The following is a 15,532-nucleotide window of genomic DNA, read 5'->3' as shown; positions in this document are numbered from 1 at the left end:
GTAGAAAAACTCTGAAGTTTTGTTCGGCTGAAGCCGCACTTCAGGTTTCTGCCGCCAGAGCGCTCGAGAGCTCAGTGAGACCAAATGGCGACAGGAGCCGAGAAAGCGTATGTCGTGCTTGAAATGCACTCACATCAGTCAGTCATAACAGTGCAACGACACTTCAGGACGAAGTTCAACAAAGATCCGCCAACTGCTAACTCCATTCGGCGATGGTATGTGCAGTTTAAAGCTTCTGGATGCCTCTGTAAGGGGAAATCAACGGGTCGGCCTGCAGTGAGCGAAGAAACGGTTGAACGCGTGCGGGCAAGTTTCACGCGTAGCCCGCGGAAAATTGGCTCATGCCACAACTGGAGACCGACAGCGCCGACTTCATCTTTCAACAGGATGGTGCTCCACCGCACTTCCGTCATGATGTCCGGCATTTCTTAAACATGAGATTGGAAAACCGATCGATCGGTCGTGGTGGAGATCATGATCAGCAATTCATGTCATGGCCTCCACGCTCTCCCGACTTAACCCCATGCGATTTCTTTCTGTGGGGTTATGTGAAAGATTCAGTGTTTAAACCTCCTCTACCAAGAAACGTGCCAGAACTGCGAGCTCGCATCAACAATGCTTTCGAACTCATTGATGGGGACATGCTGCACCGAGTGTGGGAGGAACTTGATTATTGGCTTGATCTCTGCCGAATCACTAAAGGGGCACGTATCGAACATTTTTGAATGCCTAAAAAAACTTTTTGAGTTTTTGTATGTGTGTGCAAAGCATTTTGAAAATATCTCAAATAATAAAGTTATTGTAGAGCTGTGAAATCGCTTCAATCATTTGTAATAACCCTGTACATTGCAGCGTAACCTTCCAGTACTGGTGGTGGTATAAGTCCACCTAAGTAGGCAGATTACCGTCGCTTTGTCATGTCCTACCGCTCCTGCAAGCTACCGTCTGTAGTAAATCGTTTCTTAAATTCGTGTCGTCCACGAAATTACTGGCCCCTGCGAGTTATTGACGAATATTAACAATGTGTCTCAGTTTGAGTGTCACAGATGCATGGTACAAACTATGTTGGGAAGGTAGTGTTCATAAATTCGTTTCACAACCTGTAACTTCCACACTGTGTCGTGAGTTAATGCTAGTATTTGGAAAAATTGTAGTGATTGGTAACGTATTTCATCATCATTGGGGTATTACGAAATAGTGATAATAGTAATGATCTTTTACAAAAGGCTTAGTTTAGTGACCAAAAGGCAGTTCAACTCTTATGTTTTTACCCCTCAACAAATTTTATTTTTCCCTTCAGGGAGTAATTAGCCACAGATGGAGAGCCAGTGCCCTAGTAAGGCGCATCTGACTATAATTCATTTGGCGATAACAGCTTACCTTCATAAACGCAACGGAAAATAGACTCTTGAATTTCTTAAACATAGAAACACTTATCTCCGAACACAAAACCAATTCTTACTTGAAAATTTGTTGAGAACTCGTCAGTGGCGCCTTCTGGCTGCACTACTGCATTTACCATTAGCATGCCAGACGAGAACTCACCTAAGAATATTGAAGTCTCGCGATACATAATGCTCATCTTGTTGGAAAATTTTCAAATACTTGTGAGTATCGCTGCATTTAAACACTGCACGAAATCATAGCATGACGCGTTGCAGTCCGCGAGCTTAAATAAGAACGTGGTTGTAGGAAAGGAACAAAGGAAGATTCAAAAAAATCACAAAAGCACCAATAACGTGCCACAACATTTAAAAAAATGAAAAAAATATCATTCTTTTTCCCGGAGTAAGTAAACGTACATTGAACCTCAATCAATCAACGTCAGAATACCAACTACATCTACAACTACTTCTACATCTACATGGATACTCTGCAAGTCACATTTTAGTGCGTAAAAGAGCGTTCATCAAACCACCTTCACAATTCTCTATTATTCCAATGTCGTACATCACGCGAAAAGAACGAATACCTATATCTTTCCGTACGAGCTCTGGTTTCCCTTATTTTATCATGGAGATAGTTTCTCCCTATGTAGGTCGTCGTCAACAGAAGATTTTTGTATTCGGAGGAAAAAGTTGGTGATTGAAATTTCGTGAGAAGATTCTTCCGCAACGAAAAACGCCTTTGTTTTAATGACGTCCATCCCAAATCCTGTATCATTTCAGTGACACTCTCTCCCCTGTTACGGGATTATATAAAACGTGTTGCCTTTCTTTGAACTTTTTCGATGCACTCCGTCAATCCTACCTGGTAAGGATCCCACACCACGCAGCAGTATTCTAAAAGAGGACGGACAAGCGTAGTGTAGGCATTCTCCTCAGTAGATATGTTACATTTTCTAAGTGTCCTGCTAATAAAACACAGTCTTTGGTTAGCCTTCCTCACAACATTTTCTGTGTGTTCCTTCCAATTTAAGTTGTTCGTAATTGTAATACCTAGACATTTAGTTGAATTTACGGCCTTTAGATTTGACTGGTATGACGTTTAACCGAAGTTCAAGAGATTCCTTTTAGTACTCATGTGGATGACCTCACACATTTCTTTATTGCCAATTTTCGCGCCATTCAGATATCTTTTCTAAATCGTTTTGCAATTAATTTTGCTTTTCTGATGACTTTACTGGTCTATAAACGATAGCGTCATCTGCAAACAAGCTGCTCAGATTGTCTTCCAAATCGTTTATATACTGGGTGATCAAAAAGTCAGTATAAATTTGAAAACTTAATAAACCACGGAATAATTTAGATAGAGAGGTACAAATTGACACACATACTTGGAATGACATGGGGTTTTATTACACCAAAAAAAAATGTGTTGCTAGACGCATCAAAGATCTCTTGCGCGCGTCCTTTGGTGATGATCGTGTGCTCAGCAGCCACTTTCATCATGTTTGGCCTCCCAGGTCTTCCGACCTCAGTCCGTGCGATTATTGGCTTCGGGGTTACCTGAAGTCGCAAGTGTATCGTGATCGGCCGACATCTCTAGGGATGCTGAAAGACAACATCCGACGCCAATGCCTCACCATAACTCCGGACATGTTTTACCGCTGTTCACAACATTATCCCTCGACTACAGTTATCGTTGAGGAATGATGGTGGAAATATTGAGCATTTACCGTAAAGAACATCATCTTTTCTTTGTCTTACTTTGTTATGCTAATTATTGCAATTCTGATCAGATGAAGCGCCATCTGTCGGACATTTTTTAACTTTGTATTTTTTTGGTTTTAATAAAACCCTATGTCATTCCAAGCATGTGTGTCAATTTGCATCTCTCCATCTACATTATTCTGTGATTTATTCAGCTTTCAAATTTATTATGACTTTTTGATCACCCAGTAGATAAGGAACAGCAAAGGGCCTACAACACAACCTTGGGGAACGCCAGAAATCACTTCTGTTTTACTCGATGACCTTCTGTCAATTACTACGAACTCTGATCTCTCTGATTGGAAATCACGAATCCAGTCACATAACTCAGACGATGTTTCATACGCACGCAATTTCACTACAAGCCGCTTGTGTGGCACAGTGTCAAAAGCTTTCCGGAAAACCAGAAATACGGAATCAATTTGGAATCCCTTTCCGATAGCACTCAACAGTGCGAGTGAAGAGCTAGTTGTGTTTCACAAGAACGATGTTTTCTAAATCCGTGTTGGCTGTGTGTCAGTAGATGGTTTCTTTCGAGGTAACTCATAGTGTTCGAACACAATATATGTCCCTAAATCCGGCAGCATATCGACGTTAATGGTATGGTACTGTAATTTAGAGGATTTCTCCTACTACCTTTCTTGAATATTGGTGTGAGCTCTGCAACTTTCCAGTCTTTGGGTAAGGATCTTTCGTCGGGCGAACGATTTATATGATCGTTAAATATGGAGCTATAGCATGAGCATACTCTGAAAGGAAACAAATTTGTATACAGTATGGACCAGAAGACTTGCTTTTATTAAGTGATGTATGTTGATTCAGTAGTCCGAGGATATCTACTTCTACGTTACTCATATTGGCAGCTGTTCTTGATTAGAATTCTGGAGTATTTACTTCGTCCTCTTTTGTGAAGGCATTTCGGAAGGCAGTGTTTAGTAACTCTGCTTTGGCAGCACTGTCTTCGATAGTATCTCCATTCCTATTGTGCAGACAAGGCATTGGTTATGTCTTGCCGCTAGCATACGTCACATACGACCGAAATCTCTTTGGACTTTCTGCTAGGTTTCGTTGTGGAAACTATTATAAGCAGCTCGCACTGTATTCCGCGCTAAATTTCGAGCTTCTGTAAAAGATCGCCAATCTTGGAGATTTTGGATCTGTTTAAAATTGGCATGTTTTTTTGTTGTTTCTGCAAAAGTGTTCTGACACGTATTGTGTACCAAGGAGGATCAGCTCCGTCGTTTATTAATTTATTTGGTCTATATCTCTCAACTGTTGCCGATCCTATTTCTTTGAATTCAAGCTACATCTGGTCTGCACTTATATATATTGTTGTGGTCTTCAGTCCAGAGACTGATTTCATCTCTTGGCCTCCCTCTACGATTTTTACTCTCCACGCTGCCCTCCAGTACTAAATTGGTGATCCCTTGATGCCTCAGAACATGCCCTACCAACCGATCCCATCTTCTAGTCAAGCTGTGCCACAAATTTCTCTTCTCTCCAATTCTGTTCTGTATCTCCTCATTAGTTATTGATCTACCCACCTAATCTTCAGCATTCTTCCGTAGCACCACATTTCGAAGGCTTCTGTTCTCTTCTTGTCTAAACTATTTATCGTCCACGTTTCACATCCATACATGGCTACAATCCATACAAATACTTTCAGAATCGACTTCCTGACACTTAAATCTATACTCGATGTTAACAAATTTCGCTTCTTCAGAAACGCTTTCATTGCCAGTGCCAGTCTACATTTTATATCCTCTCTACTTCGATCATCAACAGTTATTTTGTTCCTCAAACAGCAAAACTGCTGTCTCTTTTACTAATCTAATTCGTGCAGCATCACCCGGTTTAATCCGACTACATTCCATTATCCTCGTTTTGCTTTTGTTGATGTTCATCTTAAATCCTCCTTTCAAGACACTGTCCATTCCGTTCAGCTGCTCTTCCGCGTCCTTTGCTGTCTCTGAGTCTAAGACAGAATTACAATGTATAGGTGAACCTCAAAGTTTTTATTTCTTCTCCATGGATTTTAATTCCTTCTCTGAATTTTTCTTTTGTTTCCTTTACTGCTTGCTCAATATACAGATTGAATAACATCAGGGATTGGTTACAACCCTGTGTCACTCCCTGCTCAACCACTGCTTCCCTTTCATGCCCCTCGACACTTATAACTGCCATCTGGTTTCTGTTCAAATTGTAAATAGCCTTTCGCTCCCTGTATTTGATCCCTGCCACCTTCAGAATTTGAAAGAGAGTATTCCAGTCAACATTGTCAAAAGCTTTCCCTGAGTCTACAAAATGCTAGAAACGTAGGTTTGCCTTTTCTTAATCTATTTCTAAGATAAATTGTAGGGTCAGTATAGCCTCACGCGTTCAAACATTTTTACGAAATCCAAACTGATCTTCCCCGAGGTCGGCTTCTACCAGTTTTTCCATTCGTCTGTAAGGAACTCGTGTTACTGTTTTGCAGCCGTGGCTTATTAAACTGATAGTTCGGTAATTTTCACATCTGTCAACACCTGCTTTCTTTGGGATTGGAATTATTATATTCTTCTTGAAGTCTGAGGGTATTTCACCTGTCTCATACGTCTTGCTCAATAGATGGTAGAGTTTTGTTAGGCCTGGCTCTCCCAAGGCTGTCAGTAGTTGTAATGGAATGTTGTCTACTCCAGGGGCCTTGTTTCGACTTAGGTCTTTCAATGCTCTGTCAAACTCTTCGCGCAGTATCATGTCTCCTATTTCATCTTCACCTACATTCTCTTCCACTTCTATAATATTGTTCTCAAGAACATTGCCCTTGTGTAGACCCTCTATATACTCCTTCCACCTTTCTGCTTTCCCTTCTTTGCTTAGAACTGGGTTTCCATCTGAGCTCGTGATATTCATGCAAGTGGTTCTCTTTTCTCCAAAGGTCTCTTTAATTTTCCTGTAGGCAGTATCTATCTTACCCCTAGTGATATATGCCTCTACATCCTTACATTTATCCTCTGGCGATCTCTGCTTGGCCATTTTGCACTTCCTGCGTATCTCATTTTCGAGACGTTTGAATTCCTTTTTGCCTGCTTCATTTACTGTCTTTTTAGATTTACTCCTTTCATCAATTAAATTCAATTTCTCTTCTGTTACCCAAGGATTTCTATTAGCGCTCGTCTTTTTACCTACTTGATCCTCTGTTGCTTTCACTATTTCATCTCTCAAAGCTACCCGTTCTTCTTCTACTGTATTTCTTTCTCCCATTCTTGTCAGTCGTCCCCTAATGTTCTCCCTGAAACTCTCTACAACCTCGGGTTCTTTCAGTTTATCCAGGTCCCATCTCCTTAAATTCCCACTTTTTTGCAGTTTCTTCACTTTTAATCTACAGTTCATAACCAATAGAATGTGGTCAGAGTCCACATCTGCCCCTGGAAATGTCTTACAATTTAAAACCTGGTTCCTAAATCTCTGTCTTACCATTATATAATCTATCTGAGACCTTCCATTATCTCCAGGCCTCTCCCATGTATACAATCATCTTTTATGATTCTTGAACCAAGTGTTAGCTATGATTAAGTTATGCTCTGTGCAAACTTCTACCAGGCGGCTATAGCTTCACCTTTCTTTCAGCCGTTCGCAGTACCAGCACAGCAAGGCCGTTTTGATTAGTGTTACAAGGCCAGATCAGTCAATAATCCAGACTTTTGCCCCTGCAACTACTGAAAAGGCTGCTGCCCTCTTCAGGAGCAACACGTTTGTCTGGCCTCTCAACAGATACCCCTCCGCTGTGGTTGCACCTACGGTACGGCTATATGTGTCTCTGAGGCACTCAAGCCTCCCCACCAACGGCAAGGTCCATGATTCATGGGATATATATACAGATGATTGACTCATCTGGCATTATATATACACACACACACACACACACACACACACACACACACACACACACACACACATATATATATATATATATATATATATATATATATATATATATATATATATATTATTTCACTTATTTCTCTTTTATTTTTGGCGGATTTGGGGATTAGAATATTCATTCTTGCTACGGCAACCTTGTGTTCACTGTTCACTAACCACTGTATGCTCGTTATTAACTCAGTATTATTTGTTGCTAAGAGTTTGGCCGAGCCGTTCTAGGCGCTACAGTCTGGAATCGCGCGACCGCTACGGTCGCAGGTTCGAATCCTGCCTCGGCCATGGGTGTGTGTGTGATGTCCTTAGGCTAGTTAGGTTTAAGTAGTTCTAAGTTATAGGGGACTGATGACCTTAGAAGTTAAGTCCCATAGTGCTCAGAGCCATTTGAACCATTTTTTGCTAAGAGGTCAAGTGTGAGGCTCATGAACTAACTGCTCAAAATAATTTTCAGAAAATGCGTTTAGCTCAGTTTCAGATGATGTTTTATGTGTACCTCCGGCCTCTCCTCATACTAACTCACAGGAACTATCTACTTCAATTTCGCGACAAGATAAACTACTTCTAACAGCAACAAACACGCCACCGACAACCGTGTTCGCCTATCCCTTCCAAACACCGTTAGGTTATTCGCAAAAATTTCGACTGAACTTATCTCCGGCTTTAGCCAGCTTTCAGTGCCTATGTCGATTTGAGAATCAGTGCTTTCTACAAGCGCTTGGAACTCTAGTACTTCCCCGTCACAGCTACAATAATTTAGAACTGTTACACCGATGGTTCCCGTATCTACGTTCTTTCTGTGTTCGGCTTGCACCCTTTGTGACTGAAACCCTTTTTGTATGTTCCTGTGATCCTCTAATCTAAAAAACAGCCCAATGCAGGCTACGCTACCCGTGTAGTCCCCTCCTGCGTGTAGTGGACTCTGACATATTCAGCAGAACCCGAAACCCAATCACCCTTTTCCGCAAGTCGAGGAATCTGCAGCCTACGCGGTCGCAGAACCGTCTAAGTCTCTGCGACCCCCCACTCGGCTCTGTTCCAGAGGTCCGTAATCGGTCCTGTCGACCATTCTGCAAACTTTGTACAAAACATATACATACTTCACAGTATACGTAAAATACTGATGTTAAAGAATCACACTGACTTGAGGGGTTGCTGTAGTATCTAGCATGACTATGGCTGGCAATGGAATGCTTGGATGTTACGGTATACACGAACACAAGACTCAAACCAGAAGACAAAGAACTAAGTTTCCGTTTCAAAGGGAATGCCTAATAACAGTGAAAGACTTACCATGCCTTAAAGCGGCATCTATAAAACAATGTCGTCTTGCATGAATGCAGCCAAACAAATTGCAATCTGTTGCTTAAGCCAAGAGCGCGTAGGGACCTTGCCAACAGATCTGTAGCAGCATGATGCGAAACAACGAGTTGCCACCTGCAGAACCAAGACAGAAATCAAAGTAACAGTAGCCACAACACTGTGCCGAGTTCAGGACGAATTCTTGGACTCTTCTGACTGTCCATCGAAGTCTTAAGAAGCTCTTCTGAGACAGGTCACACGTCCAGCTAGACCAAAGAGGTACGCAAGACAGTACACCATTGATACCAGTGTGTCTATGTACTTGCCTCTTTCGGTAAGATGTTATAGCGAAATGTTAATGTTTCAGTGAAATGAGTTTAGGCAAAAAGCAAACATGTTTCAGTGTGAATTTTGGCAGGAAAACCGAGGGCTCTTAAGGGCGCCAAGTAGTAACTCCTGGTCCTGTTTCAGAAAGCCATACTGTGCGTATTTATCTTGGAGGTAACGTGTGTGCTGGGATGATAATAGCGTGGTAGTACTTGTGAAGTGATAGTTTTCGGGGGGCAAGCCGGCCGCACGAAAACTTCAAAACTGATTGGCACTTTAAAAAAAATTTCGAGTCAAATGGGTATTAGAATCAGTAAGACAGTTAGGACATTAGCATTTCGCGAATGAGTAGGTGATGTGCAGTGTCGAGCATTGATCATTTTTGGCTGCAAATCTGGAGTTACTAACTGGACTGATACACTGAGGTGACAAAAGTCATGGCATACCTCCTAATATCCTGTGAGACCTCCTTTGCCTAGCAGCGTGTAGCAACTCGACGTGGTATCAACTCAAGCGCGCCCGGTTAGTCCTTCGGTCTAACGCACTGCTTTCCGGGCGGGAAGGCGTGCCGGTCCCCGGCGCGAATACGTCCGGCGCATTAGCGTCCGGTGTTCCGATCAGTCGGTGGATGGATTTTACGGCGGTTTTCCATCTGCCTCGGCTAGTGCGGGCTGGTTCCCCTCATTCCGCCTCAGTTAAACTACGTCGGCGATTGCCGCACGGTCTGGTGCGCCTTGCCACGGTGCGCGCGGCCCACCCCGTCGGAGGTTCAAGTCCTCCCTCGGGCATGGGTGTGTGTGTTGTCCTTAGCGTAAGCTAGTTTAGGTTAGATTAAGTAGTGCGTGAGCCTAGGGACCGATGACCTCAGCAGTTTGGTCCCATTGGAACGTACCACAAATTTCCAAATTTATGTCGGCGATTTCTGAGCAAACACTTTCTCCCCTTACGCGTACACCATAATTACTCTACCACGCAAACATTGGGGTTACACTCTGAAACGTCCCCTTTGAACAATTTATACAAGACTATGCTTAAACTGACACACAATATTTTTTAGCGCAACGCAATCTTTCAGAAATCCCTACAAAGGAATGGCCCTGACTAACATTAACCTGTACCTTTCACAAATCACTTACCTCACCAAAAATCTTCGTTACTCGAACTACTGCAATACAGCGAGCGCCACTACTGCCAGCTAAATAAAAGATTCAAACTACTGAAGGCACTAACTACTGATAGGCATAGTTAGCAAATGAAAGATTTTAATAGAGAATAAACAATGTATTTACCTTAATAGCCATCAAAAGTCATAATATATACAGCAGTTCATGACATCCAGTATTGCAAATTTCAAAACTCCGCCATCTCTCTCCTCACATCCACCACTGCTGGCGGCTCACCTCCAACTGCGCAACGCTACGCGCTGTTAACAGCCAACAGCCCAACACTACAGTGGCAGACAACAATGCAAACTAGCCACAGACTGCACGCAGCACAGCCAGTGATTTTCATACCGAGCGCTACGTAACGTTGCCGATAAGAAAACATAAACAGCCTACTTACATAGCCCCTATGCTCCCCACAAAAAATTTTACAAATTGTTTTGGGCAGTGGCCAATAATCATTTGATAAAAATTTTTCATAATTACAAGAACAAAGATATCAAATGCACACACTTATTTATACAATGTTGGTCAAAAGCTAAAATTTTCTCACAGTCCATAAAGACAGTCCAGATTGTTCATCACAGTAAAACTTCAGTGTTTGTTTTTTTTTCAAAGTCTGAGCAGTAAAAGACAATGCACACGGAAGTAGTGGATTTCCATGCAGTCCTGAAGAAGTAGTGTTGTCCTTCCAACTGAAAGACAGTGCTGACTCTTGACATGCTGACAGGTAATGGGCCACAACAGAGAAAAAACACTGAAATTTTACTGTGATGAACAATCTGGACTATCTTTATGGACTGTGAGAAAATTTTAGCTTTTGACCAACATTGTATAAATAAGTGTGTGCATTTGATATCTTTGTTATTGTAATTATGAAAAAATTTATCAAATGATTATTGGCCACTGCCAAAAACAATTTGTAAAATATTTGTGGGGAGCATGGGGGCTATATAAGTAGGCTGTTTATGTTTTCTTATTGGCAACGTTACGTAGCGCTCTATATGAAAATCACTGGCTGTGCTGTGTGCAGTCTGTAGCTAGTTTGCATTGTTGTCTGCCATTGTAGTGTTGGACAGCGGCAGCTGGATGTGAACAGCGCGTAGCGTTGCGCAGTTGGACGTGAGCCGCCAGCAGTGGTGGATGTGGGAAATGAGATGGCGGATTTTTTAGTACAGAATGGATGTCATGTACTGCTATATATATTATGACTATTAAGGTAAATACATTGTTTGTTCTCTATTAAAATCTTTCATTTGCTAACTATGCCTATCAGTAGTTAGTGCCTTCCGTAGTTTGAATTTTTTATTTAGCTGGCAGTAGTGGCGCTCGCTGTATTGCAGTAGTTCGAGTAACGGAGATTTTGTGAGGTAAGTGATTTGTGAAAGGTATAGGTTAATGTTAGTCAGGGCCATTCCTTTTTAGGGATTTCTGAAGGTCAGATTGCGTTGCGCTAATAAATATTGTGTGTCAGTTTAAGGACAGTCATGTATAATTTGTTCTAAGGGGACGTTTCATATGTTACGTAGCGCTCGGTATGAAAATCACTGGCTGTGCTGTGTGCAGTCTGTGGCTAGTTTGCATTGTTGTCTGCCACTGTAGTGTTGGGCTGTTGGCTGTTAACAGCGCGTAGCGTTGCGCAGTTGGAGGTGAGCCGCCAGCAGTGGTGGATGTGAGGAGAGAGATGGCGGAGTTTTGAAATTTGCAATACTGGATGTCATGAACTGCTGTATATATTATGACTTTTGATGACTATTAAGGTAAATACATTGTTTGTTCTCTATTAAAATCTTTCATTTGCTAACTATGCCAACCAGTAGTTAGTGCCTTCAGTAGTTTGAATCTTTTATTTAGCTGGCAGTAGTGGCGCTCGCCGTATTGCAGTAGTTCGAGTAACGAAGATTTTTGGTGAGGTAAGTGATTTGTGAAAGGTACAGGTTAATGTTAGTCAGGGCCATTCCTTTGTAGGGATTTCTGAAAGATTGCGTTGCGCTAAAAAATATTGTGTGTCAGTTTAAGCATAGTCTTGTATAAATTGTTCAAAGGGGACGTTTCAACTCGTCTGGTGTGAGATGTTCCCGGGAGTGTCCACTGGGGGCCGAACCGCACGTAGCCCTGGGTTCGGTGTGGGGCGGCTGTGGGCTGAGTGGACTGCTGTAGCCTGTTGTGGGGTTGTGAACCAGTGACGGCTACGTTGGGGACGAAGCCTCTTCGTCGTTTCTACGTCCCCAGTTCCATACAATACAATACAAGTCGTTGGAGTCCCGTTCAGAAATATTGAGCCACGCTGGCTCTGTAGCCACCCATGGCTGTGAAAGTGTTGCCGATGCAGGATTTTGTGCACAAACTGACTTCGCGATTATCTTCCATAATGTTCTATGGAATTCACGTCGGGCGATCTAGGAAGCCAAAACATGTGCTCGAATTGTCCAGAATTTTCTTCTAACCAATCGCGAACTGTTGCCAGATTATATAGCGCACCGTGATCCATAAGAATTACATGGTTGTTAGGGAACATGAAGGCCAAGAATGACAGCAAATGGTCTCCAAGCATCCGAACATAACCATTACCAGTCAATGACCGGATCAGTTGGACCAGAAGATAAAGTCCATTCCTCGTAAACATAGCCCACATCATTATGGAGCCACGACCAGCAGGAACAGTGCCCTGTTGACAACTTGGGTCCATAGCATCCAGGGATCTGCACCACACTCGAAGCCTAGCATCAGCTCTTACCGATTGACCAGGACATGGTTTTCCAGTCGCCTAGAGTCCAATCTACACCCCTGGAAATTGAAATACGAACACCGTGAATTCATTGTCCCAGGAAGGGGAAACTTTATTGACACATTCCTGGGGTCAGATACATCACATGATCACACTGACAGAACCACAGGCACATAGACACAGGCAACAGAGCATGCACAATGTCGGCACTAGTACAGTGTATATCCACCTTTCGCAGCAATGCAGGCTGCTATTCTCCCATGGAGACGATCGTAGAGATGCTGGATGTAGTCCTGTGGAACGGCTTGCCATGTCATTTCCACCTGGCGCCTCAGTTGGACCAGCGTTTGTGCTGGACGTGCAGACCGCGTGAGACGACGCTTCATCCAGTCCCAAACATGCTCAATGGGGGACAGATCCGGAGATCTAGCTGGCCAGGGTAGTTGACTTACACCTTCTAGAGCACGTTGGGTGGCACGGGATACATGCGGACGTGCATTGTCCTGTTGGAACAGCAAGTTCCCTTGCCGGTCTAGGAATGGTAGAACGATGGGTTCGATGACGGTTTGGATGTACCATGCACTATTCAGTGTCCCCTCGACGATCACCAGTGGTGTACGGCCAGTGTAGGAGATCGCTCCCCACACCATGATGCCGGGTGTTGGCCCTGTGTGCCTCGGTCGTATGCAGTCCTGAGTGTGGCGCTCACCTGCACGGCGCCAAACACGCATACGACCATCATTGGCACCAAGGCAGAAGCGACTCTCATCGCTGAAGACGACACGTCTCCATTCGTCCCTCCATTGACGCCTGTCGCGACACCACTGGAGGCGGGCTGCACGATGTTGGGGCGTGAGCGGAAGACGGCCTAACGGTGTGCGGGACCGTAGCCCAGCTTCATGGAGACGGTTGCGAATGGTCCTCGCCGATACCCCAGGAGCAACAGTGTCCCTAATTTGCTGGGAAGTGGCGGTGCGGTCCTCTACGGCACTGCGTTGGATCCTTGGCGTGCATCCGTGTGTCGCTGCGGTCCGGTTCCAGGTCGACGGGCACGTGCACCTTCCGCCGACCACTGGCGACAACATCGATGTACTGTGGAGACCTCACGCCCCACGTGTTGAGCAATTCGGTGGTACGTCCACCCGGCCTCCCGCATGTCCACTATACGCCCTCGCTCAAAGTCCGTCAACTGCACATACGGTTCACGTCCACGCTGTCGCGACATGCTACCAGTGTTAAAGACTGCGATGGAGCTCCGTATGCCACGGCAAACTGGCTGACACTGACGGCGGCGGTGCACAAATGCTGCGCAGCTAGCGCCATTCGACGGCCAACACCGCGGTTCCTAGTGTGTCCACTGTGCCGTGCGTGTGATCATTGCTTGTACAGCCCTCTCGCAGTGTCCGGAGCAAGTATGGTGGGTCTGACACACCGGTGTCAATGTGTTCTTTTTTCCATTTCCAGGAGTGTATATATATATATGTGTGTGTGTGTGTGTGTGTGTATAGTGTCACCGCCAGACACCACACTTGCTAGGTGAGGCTAGGTGGTAGCCTTTAAATCGGCCGCGGTCCGCTAGTATACGACGGACCCGCGTGTCCCCACTGTCAGTGATTGCAGACCGAGCGCCGCCACACGGCAGGTCTAGAGAGACTTCCTAGCACTCGCCCCAGTTTTACAGCCGACTTTGCTAGCGAAGCTACACTGACAAATACGCTCTCATTTGCCGAGACGATAGTTAGCATAGCCTTCAGCTACGTCATTTGCTACGACCTAGCAAGGCGCCTTTATCCTTTACTATGTATTTATCTTGATGCCTGTACCGTCAGACCGATGTTCTCCAATTATGGATTAAAGTTAAGTATTCCAAGAGCTTCGTACTTTATTTATTAGACTCAACTCCTTTAACTGTTCCAGACCTCACGCCAGTCTGTGTGAGCTTAAACGCGTGCATTTCGGCCTCCTCTAGCAACACGGTGTTGGCTCTTCTGCCAACACATCAATACCACTCTGTTTAGAATATTGATTCGATGTTGTCATAATGCCGATCCATATACAGGGTGGTCCATTGATAGTAACCTGGTCAAATATCTCACGAAATAAGCATCAAACGAAAAACTACAATGAACGAAACTCGTCTAGCTTGAAGGGGAAAAGCGGATGGCGCATGGTTGGCCTGCTAGATGGCGCTGCCATAGGTGAAACGGATATTAACTTTTTAAAAAAATAGGAGCCCCCATTTTTTATTACAAATTCGTGTAGTAAGTAAAGAAATATGAATGTTTTAGTCGGACCCCTTTTTTCGTTTTGTGGTAGATGGCGCTGTAATAGTCACAAACGTATAAGTACGTGGTATCTCGTAACATTCCGCCAGTGCGGACGGTATTTGCTTCGTCATACATTACCCGTGTTGAAATGGACCGTTTACTAATTGCGCAAAAGGTCGATATCGTGTTGATGTACGGCTGTTGTGATCAAAGTGCCCAACGGGCGTGTGCTATGTATGCTGCTAGGTATCCTGGACGACATCATCCAAGTGTCCGGACCGTGCGCCGGATAGTTACGTTATTTAAGGAAACAGGAAGTGTTCAGCCACATGTGAAACGTCAACCACGACCTGCAACAAATGATGATGCCCAAGTAGGTGTTTTAGCTGCTGTCGCGGCTAATCTGCACATCAGTAGCAGACAAATTGCACGAGAATCGGGAATCTCAAAAACGTCGGTGTTGAGAATGTTACTTCAACATCGATTGCACCCGTACCATATTTCTATGCACGAGGAATTGCATGGCGTCGACTTTCAACGTCGTGTACAGTTCTGCCACTGGACACAAGAGAAATTACGGGACGATGACAGATTTTTTGCACGCGTTCTAGTTAGCGACGAAGCGTCATTCACCAACAGCGGTAACGTAAACCGGCATAATATGCACTATTGGGC

This window comes from Schistocerca cancellata, chromosome 7 (assembly GCF_023864275.1).
Source record: "Schistocerca cancellata isolate TAMUIC-IGC-003103 chromosome 7, iqSchCanc2.1, whole genome shotgun sequence".
NCBI classification, from domain to species: domain Eukaryota; kingdom Metazoa; phylum Arthropoda; class Insecta; order Orthoptera; family Acrididae; genus Schistocerca; species Schistocerca cancellata.
This window is presented reverse-complemented; position numbering follows the sequence as displayed.